The sequence below is a fragment of the Phoxinus phoxinus genome (genome assembly GCF_949152265.1).
Source record: "Phoxinus phoxinus genome assembly, chromosome: 22".
NCBI lineage: Eukaryota > Metazoa > Chordata > Actinopteri > Cypriniformes > Leuciscidae > Phoxinus > Phoxinus phoxinus.
The window spans coordinates 21767747-21784404 of NC_136897.1; the positions used below are offsets into that span (position 1 = coordinate 21767747).

The following is a 16658-nucleotide window of genomic DNA, read 5'->3' on the forward strand; positions in this document are numbered from 1 at the left end:
TTATAACACTCGCTGTGATTTTGAAGGGTGAAAAAAAGCTTGAAGGGGAAAAAATGTCTCCCCCACAACAGAAAAGTTTTTAAAATGACCACCAGGATGTAGTGTGACCAAGTCAAAGCATTGTGCTTGTTTATTCAACGTCATCCCATCACTATTATTAATTGCCATTTAGAATGCACAGTGTGCTTGTAAATAGGTTGGGTTTGTTACCCTGAGGCAATTTTATGAATTAAATGATTGTTTGTTTACAAATGCATACATTAAAATGTAATCTAAAAAGTGGACGTTTATAGAACTTTATTTATCATCCCTATAAAACATTATTTAATAGGCTTATTTACATGGTAGATATAATTTACTCACGAGAGACTACATAAATGAGTCTCTCACAACATCGTTCCAAACAGCCCCTTTAAAGTCAAAGGGCGAGATTGACAGGTCAGATAGCAAATTATAATCCTCTATCAAAGAAGGAGGAGTTCTGTGTACGCCACGGCGAATCAGCGCGTAGTGGAGGCGGGCTTTGTGCTGGTGGGACTGTCAGTCAGCCGCTCGCTGTGTCCTGAGATCTGTTGAGTTGTTGCGCTTCTATTGTGGAAGGCGCGTCTCTTTGGGAAATAACGCGTGTATTGACACAAGGAATCGTTCGTTGTATAATTTTCCACATACAATGGGATTGTCTTCTCGTTCTTGGCGAGGTAAGATGACTAACAATTGAATATAACTCTTGTATTTAAACTTGTTCCGAAAGAAACTTTTTCTAATAGGCGAACTCCACGGAGTGGGTTTTGTCCATCCACCCGACTCCACAGCGCGTGTGTGTTTTTGGTTTTAACAATAGGCTAGATGCTTTTTAGGAAAGCAGCGGGACATATTTTGCTTTGGTATAGATAAGGACAATTCAATTGGGTTCATATGTGCCGTTGCTGATGCCAGCGGGCAGTTTCGTAGCATTATTCAGTGTTTGGGATAGCCTATAGGGGGAATAATAACAAAACATCCTACAATACATTGACAACACATTTGTTTGCACTCCAGCTATATCTGCGATTTGCTTATAAAAGTTTAATATTTATTCGCTTTGTCGTTGTCTTTGCACTTTTAAACTTATTAGGCTGTAGCCTATCGTTAGTTCACTCAAAATTAAAATTGTCATAATTTACTCAATTAATTTCCTTTCAAACCCTTTTGACATTCTTCCGTGAAACATAATAGCCTAATCTACACGAGTCGTTATATATTCCAAGTCTTGTGACGCCATGTGATAGCTTTGTGTGAGGAACAGGCCGAAATTTAAATCGCTATCCACTCTCCATTCACTTCAGTTAAACGCTGCTACGGAATTGTTCAGAATCGGATTTGTCTGATTCGTGAACATCATTCCGCGCGTCCGAATATGCGTAGCCTACTTCCCTACTATAAAGTAAGAAAGCTGTACGTCACATCAGTAGGATGGCAGAATACTCAGTTTCATGAAACAGTAAGCGAACTGTATTTGGTTCAAAGTGTGGAACCAGCCATATCCTTGTTATTCCATAAGGCGAGCCTTTAGATTCAAAAAGTTGAAAAATAAAAAAATCCAACATGAGGAACGTTAGTAGGCCTATGGCTGGGATTGGATTTATAACCTATTGAGCACTTGCTCAAATTCTGCAAATTCAAAATATTTAAACGAATCGGTCATTCACAAATTGGACATGGCTTCACCCACAAACTCGCCAAGAAGTGCTAGGGCAGATGTCCCAAATCTTCAGTGAATAATGACTTTTAGAATAATTCTTTAGCTTTTTGCTTGCACAAAGGTACCGTAGGGCTTCTAACGGCTTGGAAAATAGTGCACAACTAATGCAGACTATTTTTATGCTAATTTTATGGTGATTTTGAACTCTTTATAAAGGCTGTCATTGATTGTCATTATAAAAAAGACATTCTTCAAAATATCTCCTTTTGCTGCCCATAGAAGAAAGTAGCCTAAGTCAAGTTTGGAATGGGATGAGGCTTGATCTTTTTTTTTTTTAGAACTATTCTTTCAAAGCCTCACAGTCTCAAAGATCTTTTATAATTTTTGCAAAATGACTACAACTGATCATATACATTTTCATTTTGAAACAAATGAGTTTTGTGTTTGTCAATAGTAAATCAGTCTGTTCCATTTTGATTATCTCCAATCTAATAGCATTAATGCTCATTCTGTCATTGGTCTTCATCCTATAAGAGAGATCATCCGAAAGTACTCATTATTCAATGGTGTTGAAAGCCCTGCAACGGTCTGAAATGGATTAGTCTCGCTTAATTTGTAACGCTTTAAAGAGAAATAGTTTTTTTTGTTGTTCCTTCAGCAGTAACCTTGGCAGCCAGCTGTTGCTCCGAACATCTTGGCAGTCTACCCAGTAAATCTGCGGTTTTATTCTCTCTCCTGGGTTTGGAGTTTTTGATGCCCAAATTGGAGGGGTTTGTGTGCTTTGCAGGCTGAAACCCTTTGTAGCTCCGCTGTCTTTGTTTTAGGTGCATCCATTATTCAAATTCAGGCAAATACTTTGTTCTCATCTGTTAGAAACTGAGTGGCATGTAAATGAAATGTCTTCATCAAATGGAGACTACAGATATCCGCCCAAATGTCTTGTTGCATGTCAAATGAGGTGCAGATGGCTGTGAATGCTCATCTCATGAGCTGCCATATATTTTATTGTTAAATTAATTATCAAAACTCCAATGTAATTATGTTCAGCCTAGCTAATTTTAGTCAGAAACACTTCTCTTGAGAGCAGGGCTTGGAGCCAACCAAGAAACACATCTGTGTCCTGTTGGTTTCAGCTATAAGAATGTTGTGCTGTTTCTGTGAAATGTTCATATTCTCACTTAAATGGTGATATACTGCTGAATGAATAGTCATGCTGCTTTGTGTGGTTATTTGAAACCCCCTCAGGGTGGATTAGAAGTCAAACACCCCGAATGTCTGACAGCAGGGAACCCGTCAAAAACACTTTCTGCGTGCTCAGAGAGTTCAAATCAATGGTCTTTGTGTCGCTACCCTTGACAGAAAACAGGCCTTAGGGCGATTTGTTTGTGTTAGCGGATTAATTTCCCCGCTCTCGGTGTCATGGTGGGCACCTGTCAGCACTGAGGGACTCTTCATGCGAACCCTGTGGGACTTTTTTGGCTATCTCGACATAGTGCGGTCAGGCTAATTAAGTGTGCAGTCTTTTCTTCAACTCTCTGGTCTCGTCCCTCGGGCCTTTGACCAACCTCACGATCTTAGAGAAGGATCAGCAGATGTTTTTCCAATGGTTTTGTGCAATGCGATTTAGGGAAATTATAGCTATTAGATGCAGCTGAGTTTGAGCTAGCCCTTGATTGATTGTTGATTGAGTTATCTAATTCTTGTGAGACCCATTTGACCCTAGCAAGCAAATCAAGACTCCTCCCCTTTTTCATTGTTCATAGGCGACTGTCCAGTGTGGGTGGTTGTGTATGTTTGTGTGTCTGGCTCCATGGGAAGACTCCTCAGTATTAGTTGTTTCCTCCGTGCATTTCTGGTTCCCTAGGGATGGTAAACAATCAGAGCATATTTGAGCGCCCAGATCCTGCACGGTGGGGCAGATTATGTGCATAGTTTGCATAATTCACAGATAATGGAAAGGAAATAAGTACGGATGTGTTTCAAGTTTACCAAATCAAGGTCAGGAGTTGAGAACACCTCAGGGAACAAGATCCAAATGGCTTAATTCGAAGACTAAACAGCCCCTGCCCTAAGTGTGACCTCTTTCTGAAAGAGTTTGTCTTTTGCCTCTCTCAGAAAGGAAGTATTTTATTATCTCGAGACTCAGATCGGATGCTCTAGTTCCTAATCTGTTTGCCTGTCTGTAAACTCCCAAAATAGTTACTCGCATCTATGCAAGACTATTTGTCTAGACTATGGCATCTATGCAAGTCAAATCTATTTGTTGATTGGTTGTTTTTGTAAGATTATGTTCTACGAAGGAAAAAAATGATTGGGTACATGTACATCAGCTGAAGACCATGAAAAGCATTTGAAATGTCGGCTGGCAGTGAAATCTATTCTCTTGAAGTGGCATCTCAGAAGATGATTACAAAGGATACATTGTTAATTTGCTGCTAGTAATGTACTGAGTGAATTATTATTATTATTATTATTTAACCGATGGATAGCATCAGGAGAATGCATGGACACAGACAGGGATTAGCTATGGCCATCTGTTGCCCGAGGAATCAATAGCCAGACCTTTCTCAGCTTCCCTGCATGGGTACAGGAAAGGATCACTGCACCACTCCATCAACGGTACTTCAGTTTGGCCGAAAGTGACCTTGGATACTCCATTTTTAATGTGCACCTTTGTGAAGCAAGAGAATTACGTCTTAAATGGGACCACCAACTCCCACCTTCCATCCACTCCTCCAGTACCCTACATAGCCCGCAATCCTCTTGTTAAGATGAACAATATAATTGGTTTAATATAGCGGGCTGTATTCAGCAGCTGTTTCCAACTGCTAATGTCAATTTTAACACTTTCCAAATGTGCTTTCTACCAAAGCTACCATATCATGAGGACATTTAGGGCGACATTTGTTAGTGTTTTACTGATTTTTTTTTTGTTTGTTTTGTTTGTAGGTAAAGCTTTGTCAATTCTTTCTGACGTATATAGTTTTACTTTTCTTGTCCCAATGGAAGCTTTTGTTACAAGAAAAGGTTTCCTTTTAGTCGGCCATTGAGTTCACAGCTATTTTCTTCCTCCTCCCATTCTCTTTCATGGCTCTTTTTGAAGGTGGAGACACAATGGAGTGTCTTCCTATGACGCTTCCGCAGCCTGGAGGTTTGGGGATTCGGTTTTCAGGTCGATATAGAGTAAACCATTTCATCCTTATTGTGCTAGACAACCCTAAAGAGCTGATGCCAACTTAGACTTCCCTTCTCACTTCTGCTTGAGTGACTTTCCTGACATTCCTGGCAGAATCACCTGGCCTTAGCACCCTGGAAGTCTGAATCCAAGACATTGTATGGCTAATAGACTAGAAAAACAAGCTCATGATCATTGGTTGGTTTTGCTTCTGTTGTTTCATTTCAGGGTTTGCTATGAAGCATGTGTTATCTCAGAACTTAAAGGTCAGGCTATAGGTGTTGTATTGCAGTCATGTGACTTTAGCAGAACTGTTTAAAATCACTGACATAGAGACAGAGGGAACGGCCTGCAATACGAGTGCTGGCAATTTGAAGGAAGGCCAAGGCTTGTACTGGAAACCTTAATGGTTCTGTAATTATATTACCAAATTACTTCTGCTTCGTTTTACATCTATATATTGCTATTCATTGTTCTATCTGCCTAATCTAACAGTCTCTCCATCTTAAAGGGATAGGTTGAGTAAAAAATAAATCTTAAACTCATGTCATTATAAACCTCAATGACTTTCTTTCTTCTGTGGAACACAGAACAACACATGTTGTTTTGGACCAGGTATAACTCTCATTGTGTAGACCAAACATTCTTCAAAATATCTTCTTTTGTGTTTCATAAAATAAAGAAAATAATGCAGGTTTGTTATGACAGAAGGGTGAGTAAATGATTTATATTCATGCAAGCCAAGTGTTCCTTTATATTTTATCGGCTGCTTTATATTTAACATATTTATATCATATTTAATAACTTGCAGCCCCAGCCTCATAATAACCCATCCATCTTGGAACGTTCCCTCTTTTCTGCCTAATGCAAAGGCCCATGGGAAAGAGAGCAAGGCTGTTGGCAGACCCTATCAGATGCACAGAGCCATCTGCCTCTACACCTGACACTGTAACACTCACTTCCATTCATCCAGTTGGGTCTCAACCCCACCAAATGCCTTTTCCTGATTTACAATAGTTTAATTTCAAACCCTTTCACTCAGGCTCGTACGTTTCTGCCATCCTTTGGGATCTTCCCTCTTCCTTTCCACCTTCTTCATGAGCTTAACCTTGGATGACAAGCTGCTCAATATTTAAAATGGCAAATGCTATGAAAAACTAGAGCACTGGAGCGCTGGAATCTGCATTGGGTTCTACGTTGTTTGTTTCTGTGCGGGGCTTTGTTTCGAGTTGGAGACGAGGATTGAAATATCAGAAGATAGATTTCCACAGTTCTCCTTTGGCTGAACCAAATCTCATTCAAGCATCTACGCTCATTGTGAGAGGGGGGAGATTTTAGAAGGCTGGCTGATGCACACAGGGCCGTCTCCTTTTGGCTTCGCTCTCTCTCTGTCTTTGAACCAGATCTCTGTTCTCAGCGGGACTAATATGACTCTCTCGCGCTTGCTAAGTGGACTCTTTGGAGGTTTCTACCACAAAGAGGGACTTCAAATTGGGACAGGGAATCTACGTGAAGTGTTCAAAGACATAAATTTCCCCATCTCTCTGTCTGTTGGATGAGTGGAAATGCCAAACCTTGAGCATTTCATTAACACAAGCAGATTGAGCAAAACACTTTCACAATTAGATATTTTTAATTTCATAAAGTAGAGGGAATTGCCACACAAGCCTTCAGGGTGAAAATTTGAGGAATGTCACCTCTTAACAAGCCTATAATTGGTTCTCTGCTTTCTTCGCTTCCACCTGGAGAAACATGGTATGACTAATCAGGTGACTGACGGGGAGCTGAAAAAATGAATTATGTGCACAATAAGGCCTTGCATAAGGTTAACAGCTCCTGCCAAGTGTTGAGAGAACAGTGGCTGTGTTGTACCTGTGTCGGTTTTCGTGGAGGTGTGTCCCTAAGCGAAGAAAGCGATAAAGACTGATCAGTATCTGTGAAGTCTTTGTTTTGCAATGTTTACCCTTCAACAGCCGTGAATCACCACGTCACTAGCTTGTCTTGACTGCTCCATGCAGTTGCGTTCATTTGGATTCCGCTCAATGTTATAGTTGTCTTTTTGACTGACAGTAGTTCATTTGTGAGGCAAAGGATGGCGCATAACCGTCGTCTTTATTTTGCATCATTGTTTTTGCTCACTAGCCCATTAGCTTCTTAAAGCATATTTGCGCAATGATTAAGTGCATTGTATGCTAGACAGCGCCACCTCCGCAATGCAAGTCGAGTGGAAAGCTTATTATTTTTGCCCTACATTTGCTCCTTGCCTGGGCTGGATGTGTAATTCCCATGTTAGTGGGGTTGTTTGTTAGTCAAGCGTGTACAAGGACGATTAAATGCATGTAATCCTCAGGACTCCTCATGTTAGAGTCCATTTTGCTCTAATTGCTCTCAAATATACATATTTTAGGTCTTTGTCTGTGGCTGCATTGTTGTGGCTGATATCCTTTAGTTCACTGTTACTGTTTCAGGCAGTCCTATGCTATGGCTACAGTCTGCCCCTGCTATGTCTCGCATCTGACTACTAAATATATACCATAGAGATTTAGTAGGACATTGCTAGATGTAATTTACATATGTTGGTCATAATCAGCAAGGCTATTTGTAGCAGAAACAGCTGTTGTTTGTTGCGGCGGAGGTGGTGGTGCTGCCATTCTGCATGCACAGCAAACCCTCACGACCCTTTAATAAATCATAACCATTTAGTCTAAGAAGGTAATAACTCAATTCAATCCAGTCTATTCACATTTATCCATGGTTTTTCAGACTTAAAGGCAAAGTCTGTTTTTTACTATGTATACTTTTATATGGCAGTTTAATGTGGGACACATTTTTGCAGGATTTGTTGACTTAAACGGGCCTGAAAACCAATGGCATGAGTTTAGTGTGGGACTACTTGTAGAAAGCTGTTTTTGCAGTTTTGTTTGGTGCTACTTGTAGTTCATAATTTACATATTTCATCTTTTAAAGTAACAATCGAAGCAATCCCTCATTTAATGAAGGTAAGATTGGTCCAATATGTCCTTTGACCTCCTATCGGCTGCTTCAGGAGAGACAGATGGGCAGGTTTATACTTAAGGTCAAGGTGCCCCGGCTCCCAGGGTTTCCTATTGTTCTGTCTTATTGATCTCATCCCATCAACGGACAGTTCCACATTGGTTTGGAATGTGGACTGTTGCATATGCTTTAGTCAACAAGCTGAATGTCAGCAAGGTCACCTTTAAATCCTTCTTGTTTGTTTGGGTGGCACAAAGGTTTAACCTTTAAAGGTCTCAGAAGAGACCTCTTAGTATTATATGTATAGCAAATGTATCAATATATTAGTTCTGTAACTATATTAGTATTCTGACAGTTTGATTGAATGAGCTATGTTTTAGTCATTCTTTTTAAAACATTCAACAACAAACAGCTTAAGATAGTGGATTTACCTTGTTATAGATTGTCAAACTGGTCTCTGTCTGACCAAGCTGATCTTAAGTTCATCTAGCTGGCATTCCACTTAATGAGTGCCCAAAACCATTCTAAATCCAGCATGTTAGGACCAGCAAATCATAGGCTATTTTGTTATTATTAAAAATACATTTTTATTTTTTTTGTCCGAAATAGTAGTAGTATTATAAAATAGTAAATCATTGGTTTAATTATATAGGGTCTTTTAATAATTGTTTTAATATTGGGTTCTTTTATCAGGCTGCTTTTTGTTAAAGCAATAAACCATTTGAGGCTGTAGTTTGTAGTGGATTACCAAGGTTAAGGGTGTTTAGGCACATCATATCTCACATGCTTCTCGGGGCTTATTGCTTTATTGTACATGCTCCATTATGCACACACCATTGACCCATGTAGCATAAGGCAATGGCAGATTATTCATCCGATTGTGTGAATTAATCTGTAGCACCATTTAGATGAACATGGAGAGACAAGGATTAACTTTGGCTTGATGGTTCACAATCTGATGACCTGTGCTTGCTTTTGGGAAGACCCCAGAGCCATAGGCCAGACCCCAGACAATGTGTTGTTTCCATGCAGTGTTTTGGTTTTTGGTGGGGGTCAGATGGTTGACCTGTTGTCCTCTAGAGCCGAAGGCCAGATAAGAGGAGCGGATTAGTGTCTCTCCCAGCATTCCTTCTTCCCACTGTAGCGAAAATGATGTCTCAATAGGTAGCCTAGGGGAATTTCGACTGGTGACACTGTAGACTGTTTCTTTTCCACTGGTTCTCTCTCTTCTTTTTTTTAATCTCACCCAATCTTCACCACTGAAATAAGATGTTTGGCTTTATCATTTTCTGTAAGCCCCTATGACCTGGAAAATTAGAGACATTTGTGCAGGAAATTATGGGTGTGATTATGGTGGCAGGAAATGGCTGTCGGCAATTAAAAAAGATGAGACACGTGTTGCCTTGAGACGCAGGTGCAGCCTCCAGACTTTTCCATCAGCTCTCCTCACGTTAAATAAACATAACAGCTCTGTGTTTGTCGGAAAGGGTTGCGGGTGATCAAAGACCTCACCGGATCCATTTTTGGACACCTAAATGGTGTCATAATGCACTAGATTAGTAGTTTCAGTTTGTGGAGCGTTCTGGCTGAGCGGTGTAAACGGGGACAGATGTTCAATAAAGTGTTGATTTGCCATGCTTTGTCTGCCTAAAAACAAGAGAAGCAATCTTTATAATCTGTAAACAAAATCCACATATATTTCCGAGAGATTTACTGTTGTTATTTTCTCATTTTAGGATGTAATAAATGCAGATCTGGTCATGTTGTCCTGGAATTGCGGGATTAAGTTCGTGGAATTTGAGGCCTTTTCTCTGTTACTGACAACATATTCTATTAATCGAAAATCTAGTATGGTACATGACTCTGATCTTAAAACATGAGCTCATGGCCAACTCAAGTGAAGCAAGCTGTATTTCTAGAAAATATTTCAGTAGATGTGATTTTTAATGCTTTTTAATCAACTTTCCTCTTGGATGTCTTTGTTTTGTGTCACATCGCAGGACCAATCTCACATTGGCGTGAAAGGGCAGCTGTTGTCTTTGACCTTTTACGTGTTTGACATTCTTCACAGTCTTATTGACTTCTATTAGTTAAATTGACTGTTTCAATAACGTAATTATCACTATAAAATCTTTCGTCACGGCCTTGATGAGATTTTTATGAGCCAGACGTGGCGCATGTGTACAGATGAGTGTGTATTTGCCTGTGTGTGTCCTATCTTTGGGATTGATTAGCTGGTAAGTGACCTGCTCAGTTCAAGGTTAATTGGTTTATTGTAGCAGATCATGTTGTGAGATGGAGATTGAGAGGAGAAGAGTTCGATACGGCTATAATGTGCAGCTTTCAGGCTCTAATGAGCTGCTGAGCTTGCAGCCAATCAGGCGCTGCTGTTCAGCCAGTTCGGCCTGTTTTATGTAGTTAATGAGTTTTTTTAGGGATGTTTAAGACAAGCATGTATTGTTTCTTGTATTTGGAAGGAGGAGGTTATTGTTAGATTAAGAACACGGTTAGACGTTTCGCTTCAGGGCGCTGCTGTGTTGTGAGTTTTGGTGTGAATGTGTGTTTACTTGAGTTTAATGCCTTTCCCTGACTCAGCTTGAAGAGTGCTGCTTCAGCTCACTGGAGCCTATAGATGTGCATGCACACAGTCTTAGCATTCTTCCCGGTCTGACTTCATACATCCCATTCTAGCACCAGACATTACTTTATCAGTGATTCCCAGCCAGAGTAATCTAATTTTGCTTTAAGCTTGTTAGAAAATAACATTGTTTTATAATTTACCTTGTTTTTAATAACAAATATAAATGATATAATTTAATTTTTTGTTTTATTTTATTATAAAATAAAATAATGCTGTGCCGTTCAGTTAAAGGTAGGGTAGGCAATTTTCAGAGAGGCTATAGCAATAGCGAGCTAGCTTTGAATGCGTAAGTTGCCATTTTTGCCTAACATTTTTTTTGTTATGGAGGAACTGTAAAAGGTAGCTAGTCTAACTCCGAATAGCATGAAACGGAGGTGTGCCAAATACATTGTAAGGCAGGTAGGACATCGTATCACTGGACCGAATGCAATGATTGGGCGAACATTTTATGGTCCCTACACCTTCCACAGATGATATACATACGTTTAGACCACTTAACTTAGTGATTGCTATCAGGATGTTAAGAGACTTTCCACCTGCATAAAAAAAAATTCTGGGACAAATCACCCTGCCTTTAAGTATTGAAGTTGCTTCTTCCTTCTGGAGCATTTGTCTTCCCATGCGGTTTATAACTAAATGCAAATGTGAGGGGCTTTTCTAAAATAAATAGTAAAATATTCATCGCTCACACTTCCTGCATGATTTACTCATAGGAATTCCTGTGGACTCCAGTGCAAGTGATGATTTCAGACAAGACCTTGTCTTCAATTATGATAAATCTTGAATCAAATATAGGTTTTAGATATAGGTTACATGACGGAATATCAGATCATATTTAAAATGGCATTCAAAATGTGCATACAGCTGCTATTTAATTGCCTCTCACCGTGTCTGTTGCATTTTTAAGATGATGTGGCAAGTTAAAAGTGGTTCAGCTTTTAAAAATGTGTCTCAGGACCCCTGTGATCTATCCTGTTACATTTCATCAATTGCGCTTCATCTAACTGTTTTTAAATGCAAGAATGCGGACTAAACCATGTACAGTGCCTGTATAATTTCTTTCCTGAGTCTAACCAATCAGAACTCAATGTATTAGCCAATATGCCACTATAACCAAAACTTGTATTGAGAATGAAATGTTTTCATATTGAAAATAATCAGTCACACTTCTAGTCATTCAAGTAGTTCACACTTTATCCAAGCTGCGTGTGATGCTTTCAACTTCAGACAACCCTTTAAATTGCATAACATTAATGCCCAATTCCAGTATTAAAATATGAATTGAATTTACACTACCATTCAAAAGTTTAGGGTCTGGTAAGATTTTTAAAATGATTTTCTTTTGCACACCAACGCTGCATTTATAGAACAGATGAAATTGGATGCAGAAAAGTCTGATATTGTATGTTTTTGTTTACATGCAACAACATCCGACCTGATATTAGTGAACAAACTGGCTGGCAAAATAAATGCAGGCACTCAGTAAGATTCAATTCCTGCCTCTCCTCCTCCTCTTCTTCTTCTTCTCCGTTCTGCCTTTCATCTGTACCGGGGCTCATGAGATCGTTAGCGGATCCCAGTCTCAGTGGATTTCAGCAGTCAGAGGTCAGCTGTCTTCAGAGACGTCACTCACTGGGCCTGGAGGTTTTGTTCCCATATGGAAGGAAAGACCTTATTCAGGCTGTCTTTATTCCCTGAATACCAAGGAGCACCAGGAGTGAGGAATGGATGGAGGGAGAGAAGGAGAGAGAAAATGGGACAGGCAAGCACAGCTGGGCAGCCAAGATGGGACAGTTTTATTTCAGAGAGTCAGTGTGCTTTGTAATGTGAAGAACAGAGCCTAGGGAATACTTCACAACACCCTCTCTTTTTTTATCCTCTCTTCATCTCTTCTGTTTTCATCTCCCTCTCATTTTTGTCTTTTAAAGGGATAGTTCACCCCAAAAATGTCATTTACTCACTCTCATGTAGATCCAAACCTTCATGACTGACTTTCTTTTCTTTTCTGTGGAACATTGAAGATATTTTGATAAATGTATGTTGTTTTTGGCAATAAAAGACAATTAGGTCCAATGTTGTTTGGACCCCATTGCATTTACATTTAAATTAATTTATTTAGCAGATGTCATTCTTCCTCAAAAGTTTTTTTGTGCGTGTTCTTTGTCATCAAGCTCCAAAATGACAAAATCACTATAAAAGTGGTCTATATGATTATTGCACTGTATAGCATGTGTGTAGAGGGGAAGATTTTTAATGAATAACAAAAATATATTTTTCACTTTATTTAACGTATTACTTCAAAATGGACTTTTACTATTTTTTTATGGTGTTTTTTTTTTTTAGCTTGACAGCCCCAGTACTCATTCCCTTTCTTTCGTTTATTTTTTAAAATTCACCTTGTATTTAAAGGAAGTAAAAGGAGTAAAACCAGTTTAGAACAATGAGGGTGAATAAATATTGACAGAATATTGATTTTGGGTGAACTTGGGTGTACCTTTGTAATTTCTCTTACGTGATACTAAAAATGCAGTTTTTTTTAAATTAATTTCCATTTAACAGTGGACGGATTACACTTAAGTTGCTTACCTAAGTAAAAATAGCAGGACTTCTTTATTCAGTCTTTCTATTTTTCTCAAACACTTAATTTCTTAGTCGGCAGCGCAACGGAATAAAGAGGGAATGTGTTTGAGTCTGACTGACGTGCAGTGGTGGAATGTAACGAAGTATTTGTACTTCGTTACTGTACTTAAGTAAATTTTTACGTATCTATACTTTACTTAAGTAAAAAAAATAATGCATACTTTTACTTTTACTCAAGTAGATTTTTCAGCAATTATCTGTACTTTGTACTCCACTACATTATTAAAATGCGTGTCGTTACATCCTTCCGAATCTCTTGCATAAAATGTTTTTGGTCGACTGACGTTTTGGCGTTGCTGGCCAATGCACGTTGAAACAGATCGGAGATCTGATTGGTCAAAGAACTCACGCGCTCAGCGCGCGTTTTGAAACAACACAACACATTGCTTGCATGTTTTAAGAGAAGCACTCACCTCACCCTTGTCAAATTTAGTTTGGTGCTTATTTTTGTCTCATTCTAATGTGTTATACATTAGGGGTGTAACGGTATGTATTCGTACCGGACCGTTTCGGTACAGGACTTTCGGTGCGGTGCACATGAATGCAATCTTTCACGTGAATTAGGCTAGTTGTGTGCGGAACATATTCCGAGTTTCCACACGAACATTAAGTGTCGGAAGTCTCCGCGTTGCACTTGAGCGCGCACTGTACAACTGTACGGGCCGGGTTCGGACAGATATTTAGATATGTTCAGCTTCGGCTCGTGCTCGGTCACATCAGCGCGATAAGGCATTGAACATTTTACACTTAAAACAGCTTATTATGTAGGTAGCCAATGTGCCTGATGCTTTCACTTGATGCAAACGTTCGTTTTTGTGATTAAAATACATGCAAAATATGACCATAACATCTGTCTTCCTGTGTGCGGAAATTTGTTTATGTTGCTGTGACAACGAAACGCGCCTGTGTTTAAAGCGCTTGTTGCTCCGTGCGCGCTGATGCGATCATCTGTTGACATTTCCAAATGCCTTTCAGTTGCTTAATAAAAGCAGGCTTTCCACACAAACAAACGTACGCGTGTCATTAGTATGAGGAACAAAAATGGGATTTTAACTCTCGGTTTCGGGTCGGGCTCGGACATAAATATCTTTATGCCTGTCGGGCATTTTTTTCTCTCTCTCCTCTCGCTAGCTAGTGTCATGGCCAATATTGGTTTGAGAGTATTTTATTTAGTGGAGAACTTTGCAGCAGTATTTTATTTATTATTATTTTTTATTTATTATATTTAATTAAAAAGTGTGTTTAAAAAAATTTAAACAAATTGTTAAAAAAAAAAGTTTATAGTAAACAACCAGCAGTTTAATGTTTTGCATTTCTTTCCCTTACTGTACCGAAAATGAACCGAACCGTGACTTTAAAACCGAGGTACGTACCGAACCGTGATTTTTGCGTACCGTTACACCCCTATTATACATTATTAGCCTAATGCTTTTGGATTTTCTGTAATCAATGGAGTATAAGCCTCAAATGCAGTTTTAGCTACATTTTCCCCATGCAGGCCAAGGTAAAGGACTAAAGCAACTGTTGTTGAGCAGAATAAACTGGTCATACAAATTTGATTAAAGTGTTCAGAATAACACTCACCTGTGTGCTTTTGAGTTTTTTTTTTTACTGCTCTTAATAGTATAGTAAAAATAAAATAAATTGTATGTCATAATTGGCTTAGCTTAATTAATATTTAATGAGTAATAAGTAAATAACCAGATTTTTACAGTGTTTCAGTATTGCAGAGAGCTTGCACAACAACCCTTTCCAGTACACAATAGAAATTGTTTGTGATTATTACAATTGAACAGCCCAGACATCGAGACAACTGATTGTACTTTTACTTAAAAAAAATACTTTAAAGTAAATTTAAAAGTATGTACTTATGACTTTTACTTAAGTAAGATGTTGATGTAGTAATTGTACTTTTACTTAAGTATATATTTTGCAGGGTAATTGTACTTTTACTTAAGTACTAAACTTGAGTACTTCCTCCACCACTGCTGACGTGTGATTGCGAATGAGAAACAGCTGTTTCCATCCCCCTCCGTGTCTCTCGGAGTGCTCGTCCCACAGCAGGAGCGAGCCAAGTGGAAAGCAGCACCCAACAGCTGCACACAGGCTCAGCAAGGAGTCAAGACAGGTTTTTTTATGTCTTTGTTTGGGAGGAAGGAACAACAGGAAGGAAACCAAGTGTCAGAAGGTTTCTGGCCTAGCTGGGCAGCGTAAACAGGGCAAAGCGATAGAGCCGTAAACGACGGATGGGCCTACGTCAGTACAAACGACACAAGTGTTTCAAGATCTGAATGTGACCCAGAGTGCCGGGGCAAAGGGGCGGTCTGCCATTAAGAATTCGCACCTCTACCTCAGGAGCAGCTGTTGCCCATCTCTCTCCTCCTCAATGAGGGGGAAGGGAGGAATGCTAGGAATATTCCGGGTTTATTGCGACCTGACGTCTGCGTGCCGCATTTGTGGCGTGCTGACGATTACCTCAGATAATAATTGTGTGCTTACTGTAAACGCGTGTCTTGTGTGTTTATAAACAGAGAGGGATGTGTTGAAATTATTGGCTGAGGTAGTCGACAGCATGCTAACAGGATCTAGAAAAAACCGGAATATTCCTTTAAAGGTGAACTGTCATTTTTCTAATGCCAGTTTAGTGCACATAGACATCAATAAGTAAGCAATTTGTCGGTTGACTTCCTGAAATGTTCTCAAGATGTTAGCTGCATCCCTCATGATGTATTATACAGTGCATTGTGCACTCTGCTATGTAGTTTATGAATTTTTGAAGAGTTGTCATCTCAAATGTAATACCGTTTAATGTTGTTGTTTTTTACTACACTTAAGCAGTCGACGTGTTCCATTTGAAGTGTTAGCTTTAGCATGTTTAGCCCAGTGTAATTTTAGTATTATTTATATAATATTAGTATTTTTACTGTTATTTTTATTTTTATATTTTCATTTCAATTTAATTTTAAGTTTGTAGTTTTGTTGTGTGCTTTTTTTCATTTTTTTCATTTTTATTAGTTTTTGTTTTTCCTCAATATTTTTATTTAGTCTCTTTTTATTTTAGTTTTAGTAACTGTAGTACTTAACTTATTTATATATGACTTACCGTATTGCTCCGAATATGGGTTTTCTTTTCTCGGAAATGGATCTGAAAAAATGGGGTTGTCTTATATTCAGGGTGTAGACTTTTACATGTCAATAATACACCCACAATTAGGGAGCACCAAATACGTGTAAAACGAGTGAAGCGACCCGCACCTGTAAACTACTAGTTTTTTACAGTGCCGGGTGACCTCATGATAGTCAGTGAATGACCGTCCAGAACAGAACTGTCGTACAAGTGAACTAGCAACTGAGGAGATGTTATGATGCAAACTTTAAGCTCATGGTGATAAACGCAGCAGAGTCATCAAACCAAGAAATGAGTCATCATGTAATGTTAGAAGATTGCGAGGCCTAAATGACAGTCTTAAAAATGCAAACTGTCAAAGAAAAGCTTACCGCGGTCCTAAAAATGTCCACTTCGAAGA

The 16658-nt window shown here is 39.0% G+C and overlaps 1 protein-coding gene across 1 annotated transcript in view; it reads left to right on the forward strand.

The window, feature by feature from the left end:
• Positions 1-547: 547 nt before the first annotated feature.
• sipa1l2 (signal-induced proliferation-associated 1 like 2) overlaps positions 548-16658 on the forward strand; it is a 66307-nt gene continuing 50196 nt past the window's right edge. Inside the window, 1 exon segment of the mRNA XM_079598017.1 lies at positions 548-698. The gene's annotated coding sequence lies outside the window, so the exon portion shown is untranslated.